Here is a 26900-nt window from a genome sequence, read left to right as displayed (position 1 = left end):
AAAGAAGAAAGAAGAAGAAAGAAAGAGGAAAGAAAGGAAGAAGGGAGAGCGAGAGAAGGGAGAAAGGAAGGTAGAAAAGAAAGCAAGCAAGACAAGAAAGCAAGCAAAAAAGCCTACAGCACCCGGTATTCCAGGCGGTCTCCCATCCAAGTACTAAATGGGCCCGACCCTGCTTAGCTTCCGAGATCAGACGAGATCGGGCGCGTTCAGGGTGGTATGGCCGTAGACGCCAGCACGGGCGCCTGGCTGCCCCAAGAGCCCGGCCCAGGCCTGCCCGCCGGCTTCCAGCTCGCAGCGCCAGCCCGGGGTCGCCGGGCTCCGATCGGGACCCCCGAACCGCTCGCCCGCGGCCTTTCCCCGGCTCCCGAGCTCCCGAGCTTCCACCACGTCGGGCCCGCTCGGAACAGGGAGTGCTCCGAGGCGTCAGGGCCCAGGGCCCACGATCCTGGGACCCCGTCCGGTCCTCCGCCCTGTCGCGGAGGTATTCTTTTGGATCCCTGGCCGCCGGGGAGCCCCTGCGAGGCCCCCTCTTGCCCCCCCACCCGGAGCCGTCAAGGCTGGCGAAGGGCGAACAGCGTATCAAGTATCTTCTCTGACCACAACAAAATAGACTTAAAAATCAATAATAGAAGTAAAACTGATAAACTGACCCTTTTTCTTTCTGGAAAGTAAAGAACACACTGCTATGGTCTGAATGTCCCCCAAAATTTATATGCTGAAATTTATTTGCCGATATGATAGTATTCAGAGGTGGGCACTGGCCTGGGGTGGTGGCTAACGCTGTAATCCCAGCACTTTGGAAGGGAAAGGCAGTCAGATTGTTCGAGCCCAGGAGTTCAAGACCAGCCAGGGCAAAATGGCAAAACCTTGTCTCTACAAAAAATACAAAATTAGGTGGGCGTGCTGGTGCAGGCCTGTAGTCCCAGCTACTCAGGAGGCTGAAGCAGGAGGACTGGTTGAGCCTGGGAGGTCAAGGCTGCCGTCAGCCATGATCAGGCTACAGGCTACTGCACTGCAGAAGGGGCAATAGAATGAGACCCTGTCTCAAATAAATGGATAAATAAATAAATAAAAGGGTAAAGAGGTGGGTTCTTTAGGAGGCGATTATCTCATGAGGATAGAAGTCCTTATGGATGAAATTAGAGCCCTTAGAAAAGGACTTGAGTGGCTTCATTCCCTCCGTCTCCTCCGTGTGGGGACACAATGTTCTTCCCCTCTGAAAGATGAAGCAACATTGTGTCATCTGGGAAGGAGAGACTGGGCCCTCGTTAGACACTGAATGGGCTGATGACTTGATCTTGGACACCCCAGCCTTTAGAACTGAGAGAAATAAATGTCTGTTTTTTATAAATTACCCAGCCTCAGATATTTGAACGGATTAAGATATTTTCTTAAACAACCAATGGGTTAAAGAAGAAACCACAAGAGAAATCAGAAAATACAGTTGGGTGTCAGTATCCACAGGGGATTGGTTCCAGGACCCCATAAGTAGGCCAACATCCACACAGAGTCAAGTGTTGCAGTTGGCCCTGTAAAACCTGGGCATTAAAAAAGTTAGGCCGCTGTGTCCTCAGGTTTTGCGCTCTGTGAATACTGTCTTTTCAATCTGCCTTTGGTTACAGAAGCAGAATTAAGGAAGTCAGAGGACCTACTGTATTTATTGAAAACAATTCCTGTATAAGTGCACCCTTGCAGTTCAAATCCATGTTGTTCAAGGCTCAGCTGTACTCAGACATGAATGAAGATGAAAACACAGCATAGCACAACTTTGGGATGCAGTAAAAGCAGTGCTAACAGGGAAATTTATAGCGGGAAATGCTTACCTTCAGAAAACCAAAAGAAAGCCGGGCGTCGTGGTTAGTGCCTGTAATCCCAGCACTTTGGGAGGCTGAGGTGAGCGAATCACCTGAGGTCAGGAGTTCGAGACTAGCCCGAACAACGTGGAGAAACCCTGTCTCTGCTGAAAAGACAAAATTAGCCGGTTGTGGTGGCAGGCGCCTGTAATCCCAGCGACTTGGGAGGCTGAAAGCCTTGGCCTTGACTTCTCTATCAAATATTTAGAGAACTGATAGTAATCTTTCCTAATCCTCTGAAAAACTGGAAGAGGAGGGAGTACTCCCTAACCCTTTCTATGAGGCTACAATTGCCCTGATACCAAAGCAAGACAAAGATTTTACAAGAGAAAACTGTAGAAGAATATCCCATATGAAGATCGATGTATAAAAATCCTCACCATATCCTAGGACTGTGAGGTGAAATGCATCACAGAAAAGGAAAGCCAAGCAGAAGCCTAAAACTAAACCCCTAGTCTGACCGGGCGCTGGTGACTCACGCCTTTCATCCTAGCACTTTGGGTATCCTAGCACTTTGGGAAGGTGGGTGGATCACCAGAGGTTGGGAGTTCCAGACCAAACTAACCAACATGGAGAAAACCCGTCTCTACTGAAAATACAGTATTAGCCAGGTGTGATGGTGCATGCCTGTAATCCCAGCTACTCAGGAGGCTGAGGAAGGAGAACGGCGTGACCCCGGGAGGCGGAGCTTTCAGTGAGCCGAGATCTTGCCACTGCACTCCAGGCTGGGTGAGAGAGCGAGACTCTGTCTAGAAGAAAAAGGTAAAAAAGAAAGACAGAAAGAAAGACAGACAGAAAGGACGGAAGGAAGGAAGGAAGGAAGGAAGGAAGGAAGGAAGGAAGGAAGGAAGGAAGAGGCAAAGACAGAAGAAAGAAGAAAAGAAAGAGAAGGAAGAAAGTGAGAAGAAAGAAAAAGAGGAAAGGAAAGAATGAAATAAAGAAAGATAAAGAGAGAGAAAGAAAAAGACAGAGAGACAGGAGAAAGAAGAAGAAGAAAGAAAGAAAAAAGAAAAAGATAGAAGGAAGAAAAAGAAAAGAATGAAAGAAAGAAGGAAAGAAAGAGAAGAGAAAGAGTGAGAAAGAAAGGGAGAGAGAAAGAAAGAAGGAAAGAGGAAGGAAAGAGAAAGAGACAGAGAAGAAAGAAAATAAAGGAAAACACACGAAAGAAAGAAAAGAATGAAAGATAAGGGAAAAGGAAAGATAGCAAGGGAAAAAAGAAAAAATGGAAGTAAGAAGAAAGAAATAAGAGATAGAGAAAGAGCGAGATAGAAAGAGGGAGAGACTTATATAAATAAATAAGGAAAAGAAAGAAAGAAATAAAAGATCTAAAAATAAGGAAATATATCAATTAAGAAAATAAAAGAGTGAAAGTAAGAAGGAACGAAAGAAAGAGAAAGAGCGAGATGGAGAGAGAGAGAAAGAAGGAAAGAAAGAAAAGAAAGAAAGAAAAGAAAGAAAGAGAGAAAGAAAGAAGGAAAGAAAGAAAGAGGAAGAAAGAAAGAAGAGAGAGTGAGAGAAGGGAAGAAAGGAAGGTAGAAAAGAAAGAAAGACAAGAAAGCAAGCGAAAAAGCCTACAGCACCCGGTATTCCCAGGCGGTCTCCCATCCAAGTACTAACCAGGCCCGACCCTGCTTAGCTTCCGAGATCAGACGAGATCGGGCGCGTTCAGGGTGGTATGGCCGTAGACGCCGGCACAGGCGCCTGGCTGCCCCCAAGAGCCCGGCCCAGCCCTGCCCGCCGGCTTCCAGCCGGCACCGCCAGCCCGGGGTCGCCGGGCTCCAATCGGGATCCCCGAGCCGCTCGCCCACGGCCTTCCCACGGCTCCGGAGCTCCCGAGCTTCCACTACGTCGGGCCGCTCGGAACAGGGAGTGCTCCGAGGCGTCAGGGCCCAGGGCCCACGATCCTGGGACCCCGTCCGGTCCTCCGCCCTGTCGCAGAGGGATTCTTTTGGATCCCTGGCCGCTGGGGAGCTGCTGCGAGGCCCCCTCTGGCCCCACCCACCCAGAGCCGTCAGGGCTGGCCAAGGGCGAACAGCCGGCCCAGCCGCGCGTGGCCTTTTTCTCACAACGCCCCCACCACGGTCGCTTGTCCCGACCAAGACCCGGCCGGTGGGCAAGAGCCCGTGGGGGCTGGGGTGTGGGGGGATGGCCCTGCTTTGCCCCGGGTTGGCACTAGAGCCGGCAGCCTGATCCCGGGCGAGAGGGGCTGAGAGAAACCCAGAAACACCCCACCACCACCAGGAGCAAATCCACAGCCCCACACACAGACATACCCGGTCGCTCGCGCGCGGGAACCCACACACGATTGGGAAAAACTGGAAAAATTCCCTTTGAAAACTGGCATAAGACAGGGATGCCCTCTTACCACTCCTATTCAACATAGTGTTGGAAGTTCTGGCTAGGGCAATCAGGCAAGAGAAAGAAATCAAGGGTATTCAGTTAGGAAAAGAAGAAGTCAAATTGTCCCTGTTTGCAGATGACATGATTGTATATTTAGAAAACCCCATCGTCTCAGCCCAAAATCTCCTTAAACTGATAAGCAACTTCAGCAAAGTCTCAGGATACAAAATTAATGTGCAAAAATCACAAGCATTCTTATACACCAGTAACAGACAAACAGAGAGCCAAATCAGGAATGAACTTCCATTCACAATTGCTTGAAAGAGAATAAAATACCTAGGAATCCAACTTACAAGGGATGTAAAGGACCTCTTCAAGGAGAACTTCAAACCACTGCTCAGTGAAATAAAAGAGGACACAAACAAATGGAAAAACATACCATGCTCATGGATAGGAAGAATCAATATCGTGAAAATGGCCATACTGCCCAAGGTTATTTATAGATTCAATGCCATCCCCATCAAGCTACCAATGAGTTTCTTCACAGAATTGGAAAAAACTACTTTAAAGTTCATATGGAACCAAAAAAGAGCCCGCATTGCCAAGACAATCCTGTCAAAAGGACAAAGCTGGAGGCGTCACGCTACCTGACTTCAAACTATACTACAAGGCTACAGTAACCAAAACAGCATGGTACTGGTACCAAAACAGAGATATAGACCAATGGAAAAGAACAGAGTCCTCAGAAATAATACCACACATCTACAGCCATCTGATCTTTGACAAACCTGAGAGTTACAAGAAATGGGGAAAGGATTCCCTATTTAGTAAATGGTGCTGGGAAAGCTGGCTAGTCATATGTAGAAAGCTGAAACTGGATCCCTTCCTTACACCTTATACAAAAACTAATTCAAGATGGATTCAAGACGTAAATGTTAGACCTAAAACCATAAAAACCCTAGAAGAAAACCTGGGCAATACCATTCAGGACATAGGCATGGGCAAGGATTTCACGACTAACACACCAAAAGCAATGGCAACAAGAGCCAAAATAGACATATGGGATCTAATTAAACTAAAGAACTTCTGCACAGCAAAAGAAACTACCATCAGAGTGAACAGGTAGTCTACAGAATGGGAGAAAATTTTTGCAATCTACCCATCTGAGAAAGGACTGATATCCAGAATCTACAAAGAACTTAAACAAATTTACAAGAAAACAAACAAACAACCCCATCAAACAGTGGAGAAAGTATATAAACAGACACTTCACAAAAGAAGACATTTATGCAGCGAACAGACACATGAAAAAATGCTCATCATCACTGGTCATCAGAGAAATGCAAATCAAAACCACAATGAGATACCATCTCACACCAGTTAGAATGGTGGTCATTAAAAAGTCAGGAAACAACAGATGCTGGAGAGGATGTGGAGAAATGGGAACGCTTTTACACTGTTCGTGGGAGTGTAAACTAGCTCAACCATTGTGGAAGACAGTGTGGTGATTCCTCAAGGATCTAGAACTAGAAATACCATTTGACCCAGTGATCTCATTACTAGGTGTATACCCAAAGGATTATAAATCATGCTACTATAAAGACAAATGCACACATATGTTTATTGTGGCACTATTCACAATAGCAAAGACTTGGGACCAACCCAAATGTCCATCAGTGATAGACTGGATTAAGAAAATGTGGCACATATACCCATGGAATACTATGCAGCCATAAAAAAGATGAGTTCATGTCCTTTGCAGGGACATGGATGAAGCTGGAAACCATCATTCTGAGCAAACTATCACAAGGACAGAAAAACAAACACCTCATTTTCTCACTCATAGGTGGGAACTGAACAATAAGAACACTTGGCCAAAGGATGGGGAACATCACACACTGGGTCCTGTTGTTGGGTTGGGGGCTGGGAGAGGGATGGCATTAGGATAAATACCTAATGTAAATGATGAGTTAATGGGTGCAGCAAACCAACATGGCATATGTATACCTATGTAACAAACCTGCATATTGTGCACACGTATCCTAGAACTTAAAGTATATATATATATGTGTGTGTGTGTGTGTGTGTGTGTATGTGTGTATAAATAACTGTATCCCTAGTCAAGAGAGAGAATAAGAAAAAATGCTGCATCAAGGGGAATGGCAGAGATGAGTGACACCCTCAAGGGTCTAAAGAATGCAGCAGTAGTGTCCCCATGTTATTTCTGCTTAAATCACCATTCTGTCCTCTCGGAATCTGGCTGCTCTTGGTGGATGACTCTAGACCAGAGGTCCACAACTACAGATTCTGTGCCCAAATTGTTCAGCAGCCTGTTTTTGTGTTATGGTTTTAACTTTTGTAAACAATTGAGAAAAATAAAAAAGAATGATATTTTGTAGTATTTGAAAATTATGTGAAATTCAGATTTCAACATTTATGAATGAAGTTTTATGACAGTGCAGTTGCACTCATTCATTTATGTATCTTATGGCTGCTTTTGCGGTCCAAAGATCAGAGTTGAAGAGTCTGGACAGAGACCTTGTGTGGTGTTCTCATTACTTCCCCTTGCTTTGGGCACATCACAAACCACAGTGAGGCGATTAGCACACCACAGTGTTTCAAGTGCTCTACTTTTTGCCCTGCTATGACATTTCATTTATTTATTTTATCACACTATAGCTGTGCCAAAAGAATACAATGTGTGTGCAAATTACCAGATTAGGCACTTATCACAATATTCTCAACTTATAGGAAAGCAATAATAAGGAAAATCAGAAAATTTAAGCATATTGTTTCTATTGAGTTTAAGAAGAAAAAGAAAAGTTTAAAAAAATTAAGCAGCAATATCTCAACATAGGTGATTTTATTTGTATTTGTCTTTCTTTTCCTTCCTTCCTTCCTTCCTTCCTTCCTTCCTTCCTTCCTTCCTTCCTTCCTTCCTTCCTTCCTTCCTTCCTTCCTTCCTTCCTTCCTTCCTTTCTTTCTTTCTTTCTTTCTTCTTTCTTTCTTTCTTTCTTTCTTTCTTTCTTTCTTTCTTTCTTTCTTTCTTTTGATGGAATCTCACTCTGCCCCCCAGGCTGGAGTGCACTGGCATGATCTCAACTCACTGCAACCTCCGCCTGCCGGGATCAAGCGATTCTCTTGCCTCTGCCTCCCATGTAGCTGGGATTACACGTGCGTGACACCACACCTGGCTAATTTATGTATTTTTAGTAGAGATGGGGCTTCACCATATTGGCCACGCTGGTCCTGAACTCCTGACCTCAGGTGATCCGCCTGCCTTGGCCTCTCAAAGTGCTGGGATGACAGGTGTGAGCCACTGCACTCGGCCTGGATTTCTTCATAAAGATAAAATTGGAAATAAAATTGCAACCCAAGTAAGTTTCCAAGTGGCTCATTTGTTTCTCAAATGAGGAAAGCCATTTGTGGATGGCGAATCAACAAATCATGTTTGTACTCATTTTCTCAGAAACGTATTCTGAGAAAATAATCTTTTTGAAGAGTGTTAGCCTTTTTGCTGGGTGGGATAGAACTTTGGGAACAAACCCAACAGTTTATTAAAACAAACAAAGCAGGAAACCTAATAGTCCGGCAGAGGGCAGCATTACCCCACAGAGCCAAAACCTTTGCCAGGCGGAACCCTTGTTGGTTGCCAAGATTGATTGATTTTGAGACAGAGGTTTGTTCTTGTTGCCCAGACTGGAGTGCAACGCCGCAATCTCAGATCACTGCAACCTCCACCTCCCAGGTTCAAGCAGTTCTCCTGCTTCAGCCTCCCGAATAGCTGGGTTTACAGGCACCTGTCACCACACCCGGTTAATTTTTTTTGTATTTTGGTAGAGATGGGGTTTCACCATGTTGGCCATGCTGGTCTCGAGCTCCTGACCTCGGGTGATCCACCCGCCTCAGCCTCCCAAAGGGCTGAGATTACAGGTGTGAGCTACAGTACCCAGCTTGCCAAGATTTATTAACTAACATTTGTGGTGCAGGCTGTTATGGTGATTTCTTCCTATTAGCTTATTTAATCTTCATGAAAACCCTTCAAGATAGGTACTATTTTATTTTCATTTTACAAATCAGAAAACTGAAACTCAGAATGGCTAAGTGACTTTTACCTGGTTCACATATCAATTAAGGTCAAGTCTTTGGCTCCAGGACCTGTGTTTTTATTGAAGTAAATGATTATAAAGTGCCTGCTATGCACCAGGCATGGTCTAAGCACTTCACATGTTTTAATTACTTTAATCTTTATGATAACCCCAAGATTTCAGTACTATTATTGCCATCTCCACTGTACCAATAAAGAAACGAAGATAAAGAGGTGGAGATGATCCTACCTTCCCAAGGGAACTCCTACTGTTAGGCTTGAGTCCACAGGAGAGGCTCTAGCTGCTCTATATGGCAGCACTAGGGTGGAGGCAGTGAGGCTCCTACTGTTCTGGTTCTGGCTGAGTCACACATGTCAGGGATGGGTTGCCAGCTCCCTCAGTAAACCCTTACCTAGTCTTCTGAGTGACTCAAGTCAGGTGTCTTGGGTAGAGTGGGGTGGGGAACAGTAATATATCTTTGAGTAGAGTGGGATGGGGAACACTAATATAAGTCCCAGAGTCCCAGGATTGAGAACTTGCAGTTCTGATGTCAGAGATCTGAAGCTGGATGTCCTAGCTCCAGAAGAAAGAGAAAATTTGCCCTTCCCCTGTCTTTTTGTTCTATTGAGACCTTCAAGGAATTGGAAGAATAATGCCTATCAACGTTGGTGAGGACAGATCATTTTGACTCAGTCTAGTGGTTCAAATAGTAATACCTTCTACCCTGGGAGTAAGCAGTCCTTCCAGGGTCAGCAAGGCCCCAAGATGTCAAAGGATCAAAAAAACAACATAAAAAGGTCATAATTAGCACAGGATGGACAAAAGCCTTCTTCACTCCAACATTTAGAAGCATTCTTTTTTTTTTTTTTTGACAGAATCTTACTCTCACCAAGGCTGGAGTGTAGTGGTGCGATCTCGGCTCACTGCAACCTCTGCCTCCTGGGTTCAAGTGATCCTCCCACCTCAGCTTCCCAAGTAGCTAGGATTACAGGCATGAGCCACCATGCCTGGCTAATTTTTTTGTATTTTTAGTAGAAACAGTGTTTCACCATTTGGCCAGTCTGGTCTTAAACTCCTGACTTCAAGTGATCCATCCACGTTGGCCTTTCCAAGTGTTAGGATGACAGGTGTGAGCCACCGTGTCTGGCCTAAGAGCATTCTTTGTTAAAATTTTATTTTATTTTTTCCTAATTGACAAATAGTTGTTGTACATAGTCATGACGTACCTAGTGATATTTTGATACAAATAATATCTGGTGATGAGATCATGGTAATCAGTGTATTCATCATTTCAAACGTTTATCATTTCTTTGTATTGGGAACATTCAACATCCTCTTTCTCACTGTTTGAAACTATGTAGTATATTATTGTTAACTATAGTCATCCTACAGTGGTATAGAACACTAGAAGTAATTCCTCTTACCTATCTGTTTTTCTGTATCCTTTAACAAATCTCTCCATATCCCTCCCTTCTTATCCTTCCCAGCCTCCAGTGCAGGAGTATTCCTGCTCAGGGTGGTGAGGCAGCCCCTGTTTGAAAGCCAGCAGGGAATGTGCACCCCTGTGACTGAAGACTTGGAAGTTCCCATTCCACAAGACTCAGGCTACTTGGGTACTAAGTAGGACTAAAATGAGAGAAAAAGTAGGCTGGAGCAAAATTTATTGTGCTTTTGGATAAATATCTAGCATTTCCAGTAAAACGTTACAGCAATTCCCTCATGGAATGTAATGAGACTAGAAATGCCCTCCCAGAGATTTCCCCACCTGGTTTTGTGGAATGTAACTCAGGTGGCTGACCCTGGGTCTGAGATTTGCATAGTGATTTTTAGCTCAGAACGTTCCTTTCTGGTGCCTCGTCTGGCAAGGCAATGTAGCCTCACTTGTCTGTTATTATCATTATTTTTAACTATCAAAAGCTATCTAACTGAAGGAAATCTGAGCTGGCTTTGCTGGAAATAGCTTCCTTGTAGTCAGGGTGAAATAAACTGATAGGAGCTTGCTGTCAGTTCACCTGAGAGATACATTTTAACACTTTCTAAATAGGTTCATTTAACCAACACGGAAGTGCTTCTTCTATTCTGGACACTGCTCCAGATGCTGGGATTCAGAGACTGACCCCATCCTTGGAGCAAGTGGTTAAGTAACAGTAGACATAACAATAAATCAATAATCACAAAACATGTGACAGATGTTTAAAGAACTGTGGAAGCCCAAAGGAAGGGATCAGTAACTGCCTGATGGAGTCCAGGAAGAGCTCAAGGAACCAACATGTTGACAGAGTTTCGAAAGGCAAATAGACAGGAGGAGGCAGATACTGAAGGGGAAAAGGTGCAGAGGCACTGAATCTTAAACACACTTGCATCCATGCCACAAGCAGTCGGGGATGTAGGACGCTGGAAAGTTCACAGTTGCTTGGCCTGTGGGAGCCCCTCTCTCTCCTTGCTCTCCTAGTTTCTGACTCCAGGCCTCTCTCTGGCCTGTACCTGCATTTATCCCTCCATGTTGGACTTGATTCTGGGAAACTGACCCATGTTTTCAATGACTACATTTGATGTTACCTTTGATCAATACTATTTTTAAATAAAGCAATAAAGTGATAAATACAGCCATATCTCTGGTTAAGAACTTATGAAAAGTTACTGGAGTAGAACTAGAGTGATACTTGACTCATCAAGTTTTTTTATTGTATTGTTTTAAAATGACACAATAAAAACCATAATTGTGATATTGTCATATAATAACAAATAAAGGTTTGGTCTTTGGCACAGGTTCTTGTCACAGAGCTTCCAAAACTGGTGGAATTTCCTGAGTGACAGTCTTTTGTTATTTATAGTAAGCCTCTTCAACTGTATATGAGTTTATGCTGATGAGATAACACCTGGTGGTTGCCAAGATAGCTTTAGGATGGGACCTGGTTGCGAGAGTGATTGGGGGTTCCTCACCAATGGCCAATGATTTAATCTATCATGCCGATGTAGTGGATGCTCCATAAGACCCCAAAGCAATGGGGTTGAACAGCTTCCAGGTTAGTGGACACATCCACTTGCTGGGAGGATGCCACACCCCAGCTCCACTGGGACAGAAGCATCTGTGCTTGAGCAGCTTCCAGACCTTGCTGTATATACCTTTGCACGTGGCTGTTCATGTGTATCCTTTGTAATGGACTGGTAAATATAAGTAAAATGCTGAGTTCTGTGAGCTCTTCTAGCAAATATCCAGCCTAAAAAAATGATTGTAGAAACCCCCAGCTTATAGCCAGTTCATGAGAAGGATGGATGGCCCCAAATTGCAATTGGCATGTGAAGTGGGGGCGGTCTTGTGGGACTGAGCCTTTAACCTGTGAGTTCCAAAGTAACTCTGGGTAGATAGTGCCAGAGTTCAATTGTAGAACACTTAGCTGGTGTTGGAGAAATGATCGGTGAGGGCAAACCTCCACACACATTTGGCATCAGAAGTGTTCTGTGGGCAGAAACAGATCATAGTAGCAATAACACAGTGCTAAGATGCCACTGGTTGTGAGACACATCCTGATTTCACAAGCACTCAATTATAAAAAGAGCTTTGTCTTAGAATCGATAACGTACACCATCTCAACAGCTGTGTCTGGCTTCTCACCCAGCCCTGCTACCACCTGCAGGCCTCTAGGTTGCTCATTTCTCATCTAACTTTGACCTCCCTGTTGTCCTTCCAGGCCTACCCAGAAGCCTTGAGCCAGCAGACTAGCTGCCTGTTCTGGCATAATGTCACTTTTCTCCTTTTCTGACTTTCTGTCCTATCACAGACATGACAAGGTTGGGGAACCCCAGGAACCCAGGCCAGCTGCAGAATCAGGCAAGTCTGGGACAGATGGTGGCCTGAATGAAAAGGGGCAGGATGGGACTTGATGGTATCTGAAGATCCCCCCATGTAGGAAGTGGGTGTCCCTGGAGGGCACTAAGCAGGGCAATGCCATGTTTGTGTGGAACTAGACAGCAGGGATTGGACAGGCACCAGGTGTTTTCTCTAGACTTGTAAAAAACAGGAGTTAGGTAGTACACTGGACTTGAACTTCTACAAGGAAAACCACAAGAACCCAGTCCCCCAACCCCTGGCTCTCCCTGCTAGCAGGGTCCTAGGGCTGCTGAAACATTTGCAGTGTGGCTCTTACTGGTGGTTTCATCAGAGCAGTTGGACAAGCAGCTTCCTCCCTCCACTTGTCATCACTTCTCAGCTTCCTCCAGGCCTCAGGCATTGCCTGGTGATGCTGAGCCTGAGCCAGCAACACAGTGTTGGTGGTTCATGTTTCTTGCATTAAAGCCTCTGTGCTTTTTTGGATGGAATGTTTAATTTGGAAAATAAAAGCTCCCACCTCCTAATTTTTTCTTCTGAGAGCCAGCACAGCTAAACCTAAGAATGTTCTTTCTGCAGGCTATAACTGAAGGACTGAGGTAATCCATGAGCTTTTATTAAGCCGTGTCTCTGGTTAAGAACTTATGAAATGTTATTGGAATAGAACTAAAAGACCTTAATTTGCTTGAGTAAAATTTTACCTTAGATGAAATCTCCTAATTCTTAGACTTATGGTGTGTCATGTCTTACGGGTACTTTTTCTGAACCTGATAATAATGACATGACCATTCAGTATGGAGAAGAGTATAATTTCCTAAAAATTAATGGCATTTTAGCTACTTCATTGTGAAGTGCATTTCTGCCCAGAATTCTCTGAAAGTCATAGTGATGCTTAAAGGATGCAGTTTGCTCTTTGGTGCACTTCAAACTGAAAATCATAAGGGTGCTGAGATAATGATTAAAGAATGACTATCAGAATATAAACACAAAGTTCAGGTAACTAGTTGCTTTTGAAAACCTCCAGGCTCATACACAGTAGCCAGTCAAGTGAGTTAAACATCAAGCCATTATGGTGGGCCTGGCCTTGCTCTTGACAATGGGATAAACAAAGTTGCTGCTACTGAAAATCTCATGCAGAATACTAAGTAGATAAGTTAATGGTAGTACTGTTAAGGACAGTAAAGAGGATGAAATAGAATCTTGTGGGGCTGATTTAGATGGGGCTGGGGGTCAGGAAAGACCTCTCTGAAGAAGTGAGAACAGATCCATTTATTTTAACTCAAATGTCAGTTAAAACCTGAGGACAAATCCTTGTCAAAAACGTGGCCCAGCCAAGATAATCATTAACGCCACCCCCTTTCCTCAGCAGAGTTAGATTAGGGGCCTCTCCATTAGCTGGGGAGTTGCCCAGAGCACTAATAATTAAGGAGAACAAAAACATCAACTGGAGGAATTCAGCAAAATGTAAATCAGTCCTTCCAACAAATGATGAGAACGTCCCAATGAAAAGAGAAAACTGAAGAGTGAACACCATCTCTTACCTCCCAAGGTCTCTCCTTCAGGATGGGTCAAGTGTTAGGAAAAGCCAACCTAAAAAGGATAAAAAGAGTAGCCACTTAACAGACCAGTTTTACATTCTTCTGGAACATTCTATGATGACTTACTTGGATGAGATCCTGCTACTTTCTCATTCCCAGCATAGATGTTGATATTGTTCGGCTCTAAGTCCCCACTCAAATTTCAGCTGTGATTCTCAGTGTTGGAGTAAAGGCCTGGTGGGAGCTGACCAGATCATGAGGGCAGACTTCTCCCTTGCCGTTCTCATGATAGTGAGTGAGCTCTCACAAGCTCTGGTGGTTTAAAAAGTGTGTGGCACTGTCCCCTTCACTCTCTTCCTCTTGCTCTACCGTGGGAAGAAATGCTTGCTTCCCTTTCACCTTCTGCCATGATTGTAAGTTTCCTGAGGCCTCCCTAGCCATGCCTCCTGTACAGCCTACAGAACTGTGAGTTGATTAAACCTCTTTTCTTCATAAATTACCCAGTCTCAAGTTGTTGTTGTTTTCAGATGTAGTCTCACTCCTGTTGTGCAGGATGGAGTGCAGTGGTGTGATCTTGGCTCGCTGCAACCTCCACCTCCCGGGTTCAAGTGATTCTCCTTCCTCAGCCTCCCAAGTAGCTGGGATTACAGGCATGCATCACCATGCCAGGTTAATTTTTGCATTTTTAGTAGAGACAGGTTTTCGCCATATTGGCAAGATTGGTCTCAAACTCCTGACCTCAGGTGATCCAACCGCCTTGACCTCCCAAAAGTTCTAAGATTACAGGTTTGAGCCACCACGCCTAGCCTCAAGTAATTCTTTATATCAATGTGAAAACAGACTAATACAGATGTCTTGCAGTCTATTTTTAAGAAATAAGGTGGTAATATTTATTATTTTTAAATATGGAAAATGTGAACTTAAAAATATGACCATTGCCTGGGGGTGGTGGGTCAAGCCTGTAATCCAAGCACTTTGGGAGGCTGAGGCAAGTGGATTACTTTAGGTCAGGAGTTTGAGATCAGCCTGGCCAATGTAGTGAAACCCCGTCTCTACTAAAAGTACAAAAATTAGCCAGGCATGGTGGTGGGTGCCTGAAATCCCAGCTACTTGGGAGGCTGAGGCAGGAGAATCACTTGAACCCAGGAGGCGGAGGTTGCAGTGAGCTGAGGGCCACTGCCCTCCAGTCTGGGTGACAGAGCAAGACTCCGTCTCAAAAAAAAAAAAAAAAGAGAAGTCAGTGAAAAGTATTGATGGAAATATTTTCAACTTTAACACTGTGATTTCTAACCAGTAGACACTAACTGTTCATCAGATCCATATTTGCATCAGGTGTAGTCTTAGTGACTTTATATGAATTTATTGCCATTTTTCAAAATAATATAGATCTTGTGATCATACATTTATCTAGTGATATAACTGAATTCTGTCCTTATACATTCTTTTGAATAAATGTATATACCAAAGAGAAAACTGTCATGTAGGAGTCAACCATGTTTACATAAATGTGCACACTGGTGCATATACACACAAATTAAAAGAGGTCCTGAAGCTTAAGTGAATGGAAATTATTGTGCTTAAACATATGCCAAACATTCTTCTAGAAAGCAGAACAAAAAATCTAGGGACTTCATTCTGATATAATTGCATTTTCATATATGTGTGTGTGTGTGTGTGTGTGTGTGTGTGTGTGTGTGTATGTATGTATGTTTTTGAGATGGAGTTTTGCTCTTGTTGCCCAAGCTGGAGTGCAGTGGTGCAACCTCAGCTCACTGCAACTTCTGCCTCCCGAGTTCAAGCAATTCTCCCACCTCAGCCTCTGGAGTAGCTGGGATTACAGGTGCCCGCCACCAGACATGGCTGATTTTTTGTATTTTTAGTAGAACCGTGGTTTCACCATGTTGGCCATGCCAGTCTCTAACTTCTGACCTCAGATGGTCCACCTGCTTCGGCCTCCCAAAGTGCTGGGATTACAGGCATGAGCCACTGCGCTCAGCCGCATTTTCATATTTTAAAAGAAAATTTTAATAGCACAAATTTAAACCTTTGTAATTTAAATTTGAAATTAGAATTTAGGTGGGTCAGCTTGATCTTTCTAGCTAAGTCAAAAGCTACTGATAAAAATGTAAGAATGAGACATATTCCCTCAAAGATGATGATACACATGACCAAGGTTAATACTGCAGCAGTGGGAGGGAAGAAATTAGTTTAAACTACCTGGATACACTATTTTCATAAATCACCTTTGCCATCACCTCAGGAAGTTTGACTTTTTGCCTGGGAATATGACCCAAACTTGCATTGCCATGACATCCAAGCCTTTTTCAGTGGTTTTGTCTTACTATGTTACTACAGTTTCCCACTGCCTAGTATTACCGGGCAAGAGAGTACTGAGACAAAGTTAATGAATTGGCTGGGTTTCAGGCAGATTACTTCTTACTCCCTGCGGGTAGCAGCAGCCCAATTTCTACCTGTAATTGGGATGAGTTGCCACAGCTTATTCTCTACTTTTTGTCTAGTGGTACAAGTAACCCTAAATGGCTAGGGTACTCTCAACTTCCAATTTTATTTTTACTTGATTAAAAAAATTCATATTGAAATATACATGCCCCAAATGCAAACATTTTAAGCATAGAACCTGGCAAATTGGCAAACATACGCACTTGTACTCATCACTCAGATTAAGAAATAGAACTTTCTTAGTATTCCAGAAGCCCCATCTGATCACTTTTCCTAATTTTTTCTCCACAGGATACCACTAATCTAACTCCTTAAACCACACATTAATTTTGCTTTTTCTTGACCTTTGTAAGATGGAATCACAGCATGCATTCTTTGTGATGGTTTTCTTTAGCTCAATATTATTTTGGTGAAATTCATTCACGTTTTTGCAGTTGTAAGTTGGTTTATTTTCGTAACTGCTTGAATATACCCCAATTAATTTATCCATCCTCTATGAGGGACATTAGGGGTGTGATACCATTTGAATTGGTTCCCTGCTCAAATCTCATGTTAAATTGTAATCCCTAGTATTGGAGGAGGGGCCTGGTGGGAAATAATTGGCTCATGGGGACGGATTTCCTCCCTGCTGTTCTTGTGATCATGAGAGAGTTTTCAAGAGAGCTGGTTGTTTAAAAGTGTGTAGCACCTTCCCCTTCGCTCTCTTCCTCCTGCTCTGGGCATGTAAGACATGCCTCCTTCCTCTTCACCTTCTGCCGTAATGTAAGTTTCTTGAGGCCTCCCTAGCCATGCTTCCTGTATAGCATGCATAATTGTGAGCCAATTAGACTTATTTTCTTTATAAATTACCCAGTCTCAGGTAGTTCTTTATAGAAGTGCAAGAACAGACTAATACAGGGTGTTTACAGCTTTAGGTTATGCCAAATAGCATATGTCTTTTAGAACACATGTGAATACATTTCTATTGTGCTGCAATTGCTGGGTCATAGGCAATGTGTACGCTCTACTTCAGTAGATACTTACAAAGAATTTGTCAAAAGTGATTTTACCAATTTATGCTTCCCATCATGATAGTTTTAGTTTTTCCACATTCTTGCCAATAACTGGCTTTTTCATTTTAGTTACTCTGGTGGAACTATAGTGGAAGTGTTGTGGTTTTCACTTGCATTAATTTGATCACAATTGATATTGAGCTCCTTCTCATGCATTCATCGGCCATTTGAATATCCTCTTTGTGAAGTTATATATCTCGGCCATTTTTCTGTTACTTTGTCTTTTCTTATTATGTCTTCTTTGGTCAAATATGTACTGCAAACACATTCTTTTGTCATTTAGTTTTCTTAATGCAATCGTTTGAGGTTCCTGATTTTAATTTAATCTAATATATACATCTTTTTCTTAGTGTTTAGTACTTTTTTTTTTTTTTTTTTTGAGACAGAGTTTTGCTATTGTAGCCTGGGCTGGAGTGCAGTGGTGCAATTTCGGCTCACTGCAACCTCCACTCCCAGGTTCAAGCGATTCTCCAGCCTCAGCCTCCGGAGTAGCTGGGATTACAGGTGCCCGCCATCACACCCAGCTAATTTTTGTTTATTAGTAGAAATGGGGTTTCACCATGTTGGCCAGGCTGGTCTCAAACTCCCGAGCTCCAGTGATCCGCTTGGCTCGGCCTCTCAAAGTGCTGGGATTACAGGCATGAGCCACTGCACCCCGGCTGTTTAGTACCTTTCGTACCCTCTAATAAATGATTTCCTACCACAAGGTCATGACTATATACCCTTATATTATATTCTAAGAACCTTTATTGTTTTACTTTTCAAACTTAGATCTGCAATTCACAAGGATTGATATGTTTGCATGTGATTTAAGTAGGGTTCAAGTTTCATTTTCCTCCTTATTGATACGCAATTGAAGCAGCACTGTTTCTTGAAAAGATCATTCTTCCTCAGGGTTCTGCAGTGTCTCCTATCACAGATCAAGTGTGCATATGAGCATGGGTCTGTTTATGGAATCTCTATTTTTCCCATCAGTTTATTATATATCCTTGTATTGATATCAGATAAATTTTAGTAGTGTTAGTCCTCCAAGTATCTCCTCCTTCTTCTACATTTTTGTAGCACTTTTGTTTATTTCCACAAATTTTAGGTTGACTTTTAAATTTCCACACACAGACAAAAAAACTATTGGGATTTTGATTGAGATTGCATTTAATCTATAGATAAATTTGTCTTTACCATAGTGACTCTTTTCAATCCTCAGGCAAAGTACATACCTCCCCATTCATTGCATTTATTTATGTTTTCTTTAATTTACCTCAGTAATGTTTAATACACTTTTGTGTAGAGGTATTCCACATTTTTATTACATCTACTCTTGAGAATTTGATGTTCTTAAAAGACAATTGCAACAAATTTGTCTGTAATTTAATCTGTAATGCTCACTGCTGCGATAATGAATTTCATATATGAAAACTAAACAAAAATATTGGATTTCATATTGGTATAATGATTTTATATTCAGCGATCTTGCAGGAGTTTATATGGTTGACCTAAAAGGAGAAGCAGAGGCAAAATTAATATAGAGATTTTATTTGGACTAGGGTTTAGGACTGCAGCTCAAGATACACTTTCAGGTTGCCTTGGAGAGTGATCCAGAAAACAGAGGAGAAGCTCAAGTTTTCAGAGAAAAAAAGGAAAATTAGGAGAAGAGGCCATTACAAAAGTTGTTCATCAGGAATTTTCATTGGCTTACAGAAATAGCATATACAGCATGTTATAGCTACTTTGTTTCAGTTAGTCTGGAGCCCACATAACAAGTGGCTTCAAGAAGTAATTATTTAGTTCAAAAGGGAGTGAGCTATGACTGCTGTAACCTCCCCCTACCTTTTTTTCAAAGTGACAGGGTCTCCCTGTGTTGCACCAGGCTGGCCTTGAACTCCTGACCTCAAGCAATCCTTTCACTTTGAGCTTCCAAAGCACTGAGATTTCAGGTGTAAGCCACAGTGCCTGAACTTTACTCTTATATTTTAAATGCCTCTCTGGGCCTGATAATTTAAAGGAGTTCACATTTCCTCAGGTAAAAAATGTTTTTTGTTCGTTTGTTTTTGCCCAGGCATGGTGGCTCATACCTGTAATCTCAGCACTTTGGGTTTTGGGAGGCTGAGATGGGAGGACTGCTTGAGGCCAGGAGTTTGAGACCAGCCTGGTCAATATGGTGAGTCTCCGTCTCGGGGGGGAAAAAAAAAAAAGCGTTTTTTAGTTCCTCAATATGTAGATTCTTTTGGACTCTATCTCTCTCTCTATATTGTCACACGTGTCCTTGTGAAGAGACCACCAACCAGGCTTCTTTGTTTCACCTGGGTGCAGGAGGGCTGAGTCCGAAAAGAGAGTCAGCAAAGGGTGATGGGATTATCATTAGTTCTTATAGGTTTGGGGATTGGCGGTGGAGTTAAGAGCAATGTTTTGGGGGCAGGGGGTGGATCTCACAAAGTACATTCTCAAGGGTGGGGGAAAATTACAAAGAACCTTCTCAAGGGTGGGGGGAGATTACAAAGAATCTTCTTAAGGGTGGAAGAGATTACAAAGTACATTGATCAGTTAGGGTGGGGCAGAAACAAATCACAATGGTGGAATGTCATCAGTTAAGGCTATTTTCACTTCTTTTGTGGCTCTTCAGTGCTTCAGGCCATCTGGATGTCTACGTGCAGGTCACATGGGGTATCCCCCATATGATGGCTGAGCTTGGGCTCAGAGGCCTGACACTCCTGTCTTCTTATATTAATAAGAAAATAAAACGAAGTAGTGGTAAAGTGTTGGGGGCGGCAAAAAATTTTGGGTGTGGTACGCAGAGATAATGGGCAATGTTTCTCGGGTGTGCTTCAAGTGGGATTAGGGGCGGCGTGGGAACCTACAGTGGGAGAGATTCAACTGAAGAAACAATTTTGGGGTAAGTGATGATATTGTGGGGTTGTTAGAGGGAGCATTTGTGGTATAGAATTATTGGTGATGGCCTGGATGTGGTTTTGCATGAATTGAGAAACTAAACCAAAGACACAAGGTCCAAATAAGAGAAGGAGAAAAACAGGTATTAAAGAACTAAGAATTGGGAGCACCCAGGACATCCAATTACAGAGTGTCAAAGGGGGTTCAGTGTAATTATTTGCTTGGTTGGTGAGTTTTTGGTCTCTATCCTTGAGTTTTTTAATGTTGTCATATCCAGGCCAGATTGATTTACGTAAAAACAACACTCTTCATTAAAAAATATACAGAGTTCCCCCCTTTTATTTTTAGCAGTGAGTAAGTCAGGGCCTCGGCAATTTTGGAGGAAAGAGAAATGCAAAGCCTGCAATTGTTTGTTAAAGAAGGATTAGAACAGCTAGGAGATAGTGAGATTGATAGTGTGGTGGAGATAGCTGGGGAGAGGTAGAGGGTGGCATAAGAACGGGAACCAGAATAAGAGTGAGTATAAAAGTAAGGAATAGGACTTCATCAGGGTGAAAGTATTGGAGGGTACCTTGCCACTGAAGATCTTCTATCCACTTCAAGAGAGACTTAAGGGTGGCAATTTGAGGTAAAACCAGGAGCCACTAAATACCAAGAGCCTAAGAAACTGCTTGGGTGATTTGACTAATAAAGGTCGGCTCATTGTTGGACTGTATAGCGGTGGGAAAGCCAAACCGAGGAATTAATGCTTGCCAAAAGGGAAGAAATGACCATGGTGGCCTTCTCAAACCCTGTGGGAAAGGCCTCTACCCATCCAGTGAAAATGTCTACCCAGACCAAGAGGTATTTTAGTTTCCTGACTCAAGGCATGTGAGTGAAGTCAACTTGGCAGTCCTGGGCAGGGGCATATCCCCAAACCTGATGTGTAGGGAAGAGAGGGGTAAGTTGCCTTTTTAAGCTGTTCAACTAGATTTCCACAATGGAAAGGAAATGAGAGTTCTAAGAGGCAGGCTAGCAGCTTGTAACCTACATGGAAGAGGTTATGAAATGACGACAGAATAGGATGGGCCTGTGAGGCTGGGAGGAGATATTTTCTTGTTCCAAGAACCATTTGCCTTGTGTGGGAAGAGATTGATAGGTGGAAGTTTCAGTAGGTGAGTAGGTGGGAGTGACCAATGAGAAGGAGAAAAACTGGCCATGAGGGACAGAAGTTGGAAGGCCAGCTGCTTCTTAGCTATCTTATCAGCATAAGTCTTGCCCTGAGAGATGGGATCTGATGCCTTTTGATGGCCCTTGCAGTGAATGGCTCCAGCTTCCTTTGGAAAGTAAAGCGGTCTTCAGAAGAGTTTTTATTAAAGAGGCATTAATGATGGAGGATCCTTGAGTAGTGAGGAAACCTCTTCAGCCCATATGACAGCATGGTGGTGCAGGATATGGAAGGCATATTTAGAGTCAGTATAAATATTGACACGTAGTCCTTTTGCAAGAGTGAGGGCTCGAGTTAAGGCAATGAGTTTGGCTTGCTGAGAGGTAGTGGAGGAGGGCAGAAAATATATGCATCAGGTGTGAGGAAGAAAATAGATTTTGGAAGTTATGAGAATTATAGAGAGTGAGTTGAGCATAGTTTGTGATTTTGAGGGCCTCTAAAAGTATTAAGGCAGAGGCAGCCGCAGCATGCAGACATGAAGACTGGACTAAAACAGTAAGGTCAAGTTGTTTGGACAGAAAGGCTACCAGGTGCAGTCCCTGGCTCTTGTGTAAGAATTCCAACCACACAGCCCTGCACTTCAGCTGTGTGTAATAAAAAAGGTTGGGATGAGTTAGAGAGCGCTAGTGTGGGAGCAGCTTTTAGGACTGTTTTTTAAGGAATGGAAAGGGGAGTGGGGAAAGGATTTAGGATTTATGGGGTCAACTAGGTTTATCTAGAAGAGAATAATGGGTCGTGGAGGGAGGTATTGAGGATAGGAGAGTACATGGGTTTGGCACCATGGGGTAGATAGGCAAGGCAATTTGGTTGATAAGGTGCAGATCCTGAACTAACCTGTAAGGCTTGTCCAGTTTTTGGACAGGTAAAATGGGGGAATTGTAAGGAGAGTTTATAGGCTTTAAAAGGCCATGCTGTAACAGGCGAGTAATAACAGGCTTTAATCCTTTTAAAGCGTGCTGTGGGATGGGATATTGGCATTAAGTGGGGTAAGGGTGATTAGGTTTTTAATGGGGTGGCAAGGGGTACATCATCTGTCACCAAGGAGGGAGTAGAGGTGGATTAAGGTGGGGAGATACAAGGAGAGGATGTGAAGGAGGCTTTGAACTAGGGGGAAAAAGGGTGATAATGAGGTGTATCTGTAGCCTAGGAATAGTCAGGGAAGCAGATAATTTAGTTAAAATGTCTTGACCTAATAAGACCTGGGCAGGTGGGGATAACTAAAAAGAAGTGCATAAAAGAATATTGTCCAAGTTGGCACCGGAGTTGGGGAGTTTTAAGAGGTTTAGAAGCCTGGCCGTCAATACTCACAACAGTTATGGAGGCAAGGGAAACACGCCCTTGAAAAGAAGATAATGTGGAGTGGGTAACCTCCATATTGATTAACAAGGGGACGGACTTACCCTCCACTGTGAGAGTCACCCAAAGGGTCTGTGATGGTCCAGGAGGCTTCTGAGGCGATCCGGCAGCATCAATCTTCTGCTACTAAGCCGAGGAGATCTGGGAAGGAGTCAGCCAAGGAGCATTGGGTTTGGGCTCCAGGGACTTTAGGAGTGGCGGCGATGTGAGTCAGACAGTCCGACTTCCAGTGGGGGCCCACACAGACAGGGCACAGCTTAGGAGGAATCCCAGGCTGTGGGCATTCTGAGGCCCGGCGGTCAGGCTTTTGGCATTTGAAACAAGGTCCACAAGGATGTTTTAAGGAGCCTCTGGGAGCTGTGTCTTGGATATTCTGAAGTTTTTTGTATGCTGGAGACGTGGTTGTGGGTTGTCTTACAGCAGAGGCAAGTAGCTGTAACTCAGAAATGCGTTGCTGTCTGGCCACCTCCTCACTATTATTGTACACCTTGAAGGCAAGGTTGATTAATTCCTGTTGTGGGGTTTGAGGGCCAGATTCCAATTTTTGAAGCTTTTTTCTAATGTCAGGAGCTGACAGGGTGATAAAATGCATATTAAGAATAAGGCGGGCCTTCTGGCCCCTCTGGGTCTAGGGCAGTAAAGCGTCTAAGGGTTTCTGCTAAGCGGGCTATGAACTGGGCTGGGTTTTCGTCTTTACCTGGGGTAGTTTCTTTAAGTTTGTAATAATTAACAGGCGTTTCCACAATTGACTTGCCACCAAGGGAATTGTGGGTGAATGACTAAAGCAGGCGTCCCCGCGGTGATCAGACACATTGGAGTGTGGGTGAATAATCAGGCAGGCATCCCCGCAGTGATTAAACACTAAGGAAAGGCTGTCTTCCGAGTCCGTGACCAGCGCCGGAGTTTTGGGTCCACGGATAAAATGTGTCTCCTTTGTCTCTACTAGAGAGGAAAAAGAACTGGACTTGGAAGGACAGGGAGATTGAAGGGTAGCAAGAGAGGCTGGAGAAGGGAGTGAAAAGACCGCTTACCTGATTTGAAATTGGTGACATGTTCCTTGGGCTGGTTGGTCTGAGGACCCAAGGTCATAGGTGGATCTCTTGTGTGTGTGTGTGTATATGTGTGTGAGAGAGATATATATATATCTCATATATACACACACACACATACACACATATATGTATACTCACATACATAATTATTAATTGTTAGTTAATTTTCTTGACTTACTGAACTGACTGGGACCTCCAGTATATTATTAAGTAGAACAATGAAAATAGACTTCCTTGAGTCACTTTCAGTTTCAGAAGGTAACATTTCACCATTAAGTTTTATGTTTGATTTCAAGTTTATTTTGTTTGTTTTTGTCAGAATAGGGAAATTTCCTTTTATGTCTAGTTTGCTAAGAGTTTTTTTTTTGTAAACATTACTGGATGTTGAATTTCATCAAATATTTTTAGTAAGTCTATTGAGATGGTCATATGATTTTTCTCCTTTTTTCAGCTAATTGTATAAATTATACTAATTTCAAATATTAAGCTATCCATGCATTTCTGAACTAAACTCAGTTTAGACATGGTGTAGTCTCCTTTTTCATATGTCACTTAGTTTCATTTTATTTATACTTTATGAAGGATTTTTGCGTGTTTATGAGTGGAATTGCTCTGTATAGCAAAGGCCTCTAATGGCCACACCACATCTCCATGGCTGACATCAGATTTTAGGTGCCCTGTGATGAGCAGCTCTGGTGGCTGACAGCTCAAGTGCATGCATAATATCTTCCAGAATTTTCCCTAAAACATTCTTTGACACCTCAAGAACATCCTTGGCTAACACACAGCCCTGAAGTGTGAGAGAATCAAGGCCATACTCATGGTACTGGCCTGGACTGGGGTCTCCTCTGAAGACTTGCTTGGGGAGGGAGCCCCTCTTGAGTTCAATCAGTGGCTGCTAGCAGGATTCCTCATGGGCTGCTGGACCAAGGACCTCAGTTACCCACTGGCAGTTGACTTGAGACTTCTCTCATTTGTCATGTGGGTCTCCCCAAATGGCGGCTTGCTTAATTAATGCATGCAAGTCATTAACAACACAAAGTCACAGCTTTTGCAACCAAATCATGAAAGTGACATCCCATCACCTTTACCATTTGCTATTATTCAGAAACAAATCACTTGGTCTAGCCCACACCTAAAGGGAAATAATTCCCCAAAGGCCTTGTTATGGGCTGATTTGTGTTGCCCTAAAACGCATATGTTGAAATCTTCGTCCCCAGTACCTCCGAATATTACTGTATTTGGAGATAGGGCCTTAAAGAGGTGATTGAAAGAGGAAACAAAGTACCAGAAATGTAGAAGATCTCTAAACAAGAAGACAGCAGCCAGAAACCAAAGAAGCAGCAACTTCAAACTCCACCAGCACAACAGACAGCTGGTACCCTCAGCAGCACCATAGTCTTTGCTCAATAAAAAGCAGACTTAGAGTAGAGACTTAGAACTGATGTGTACTTTAAGGGATTTTCGGTTGCATGCAATTTCAGGGACTTTACGTCTGTTGGTTTTTATTACTCATAGCTGAAACCATTAGTGGAAAGAGTATTGGAAAGGGGGTCCCAATCCAGACTCCAAGAAAGGGTTCTTGGATCTTACACAAGAAATAATTCCAGGGGAGACCATAAAGTGAAAACAAGTTTACTAAGAAAGTCAAGAAACAAGGCCCAGTGGGCTTGTAATTCCAGCACTTTGGGAGGCTGAGATGGGTGGCTCCCTTAAGCCCAGGAGTTGGAGCCAGCATGGGCAACATGATGAAACTCCATCTCTATAAAACCAAAAATATTAGTCAGGCATGGTGGCTGGCACCCTGTAGTCCCAGCTACTTGGAAGGCTGAGGTGGGAGGATTGCTTGAGCCTGGGAGGTCAAAGCTGCAGTGAGCCATGATTGCACCACTGTTCTCCAGCCTGAGTGACAGAGTGAGACCCCATCTCAAAAAAAAAAAAAAAGAAAAAAAGAAAAGAAACAAAAGATTGATCCTCCATAGAACAGAGTGAGGGCTGCTGGTTGACTATTTTTATGATTATTTCTTGATTATATGCTAAACAAGGGGTAGAGTTTTCATGAGTTTTCCAGGAAAGAAGCAGGGATTTCCCAGAACTGAAGGTGCCTCCACACTTTAGACTATATAGTTTAGACTATATAGGGTAACTCCCCGATGTTGCCATGGCATTTGTAAACAGTGCTGGCACTGGGGGCAAGTGTCTTGTAGCATGTGATTTATTATATTAACACATAATGAGCAGTGAGGACAACCAGGTATAATGGCCTCATTGTCCGGGGTGACACCCGAAGTTCTTTGTCTCACAGCCGAGGAAATCAAGGATGCAGATGATCCAAGGGTGAGGTTAGAGTAGAAGTTTTAATAAGCAAAAAAAGAGAGAAAGCTCTCTGCCATACAAAGGGCTCCCAAAAAAGAGTTGCCATTTCACAGTTGAATATTGAGGCTTTTATAAGAAACCAATGAGGGGCTAGGCATCTTATTTGCTGGGTGTCTTATCTGAATTTCTGGTAGCTACATCCCATCCTCCTAGTGCACATGCAGGCCCCTAGCTTGAGTTACTCCATATGCTTGGTTCCCCTTACTGTGCATGTGTCAAGGGAGGGGATTTTCCATTGTGGGCATGTCTGGACCAAGTCTCCTGTGTAGCCTTTCTTATCTATGCAGCTGTGGCCATGTCTTAGGGACGCTCCCCTGTGCAAGTTCCCTTATCTGTGCCTGCAGGTTATTTTTTTGCTTGAAAGAACTCAACTGAGGATCCCCCCTAACTGCTTCCCTGACCAGTTTCTTCCTTCCTCCTTTCTCATTCCCCGCCTTGGGAGAGGGGATCCCAACTGCTGTTGGGGAAGGTGGAAGATGACCACTCCTGGCTGCTTCCTGCTGAAAGTGGGTGTTGCTGAGGTTAAAGCAGCTAGGGCTCTTCCTGAGGTCAGTCTAAGAGTTCCCAGAAGAATGGTGTGTCCACGCATGGTTCCATCTGCAGCACCATTTGGAGTTTAATAGTCTCTAGGTGAGAGGAAGCAATTCTAATTATGGTATTGAGTATAACGTCCAAACATTAGTACAAAGCACACATGCAAAAGGGGGCCTAATAAAGGAGCTAACCAATTCCACAAAGAAGACTGGAATCCATTAAGGAGGGATTGTGGCCACCAGGGACTATAGCCTGCACTTTCTCTTAATCTGTCAATGATTCTAATTTGATCTTTAAGCATCTGTAGGTTCTATTCTACTTGACTAGAG

The 26900-nt window shown here is 43.3% G+C and overlaps 2 non-coding genes across 2 annotated transcripts; both read right to left on the bottom strand.

Annotated features, from left to right (window-relative positions):
- Positions 1–110: 110 nt before the first annotated feature.
- LOC115895949 lies at positions 111–228 on the bottom strand. The gene has a single exon (XR_004056001.1). It is a non-coding gene; the product is annotated as a 5S ribosomal RNA (ribosomal RNA).
- A 3193-nt stretch (positions 229–3421) lies between these two features.
- LOC115895945 lies at positions 3422–3540 on the bottom strand. Its single transcript, XR_004055998.1, has one exon. It is a non-coding gene; the product is annotated as a 5S ribosomal RNA (ribosomal RNA).
- Between the last annotated feature and the right edge of the window lie 23360 nt (positions 3541–26900).

This window comes from Rhinopithecus roxellana, unplaced genomic scaffold (genome assembly GCF_007565055.1).
Source record: "Rhinopithecus roxellana isolate Shanxi Qingling unplaced genomic scaffold, ASM756505v1 contig398, whole genome shotgun sequence".
Lineage (NCBI taxonomy): Eukaryota > Metazoa > Chordata > Mammalia > Primates > Cercopithecidae > Rhinopithecus > Rhinopithecus roxellana.
Note: the sequence above shows the minus strand (reverse complement) of the source record. Positions and strands in the feature narration are given on the sequence as shown.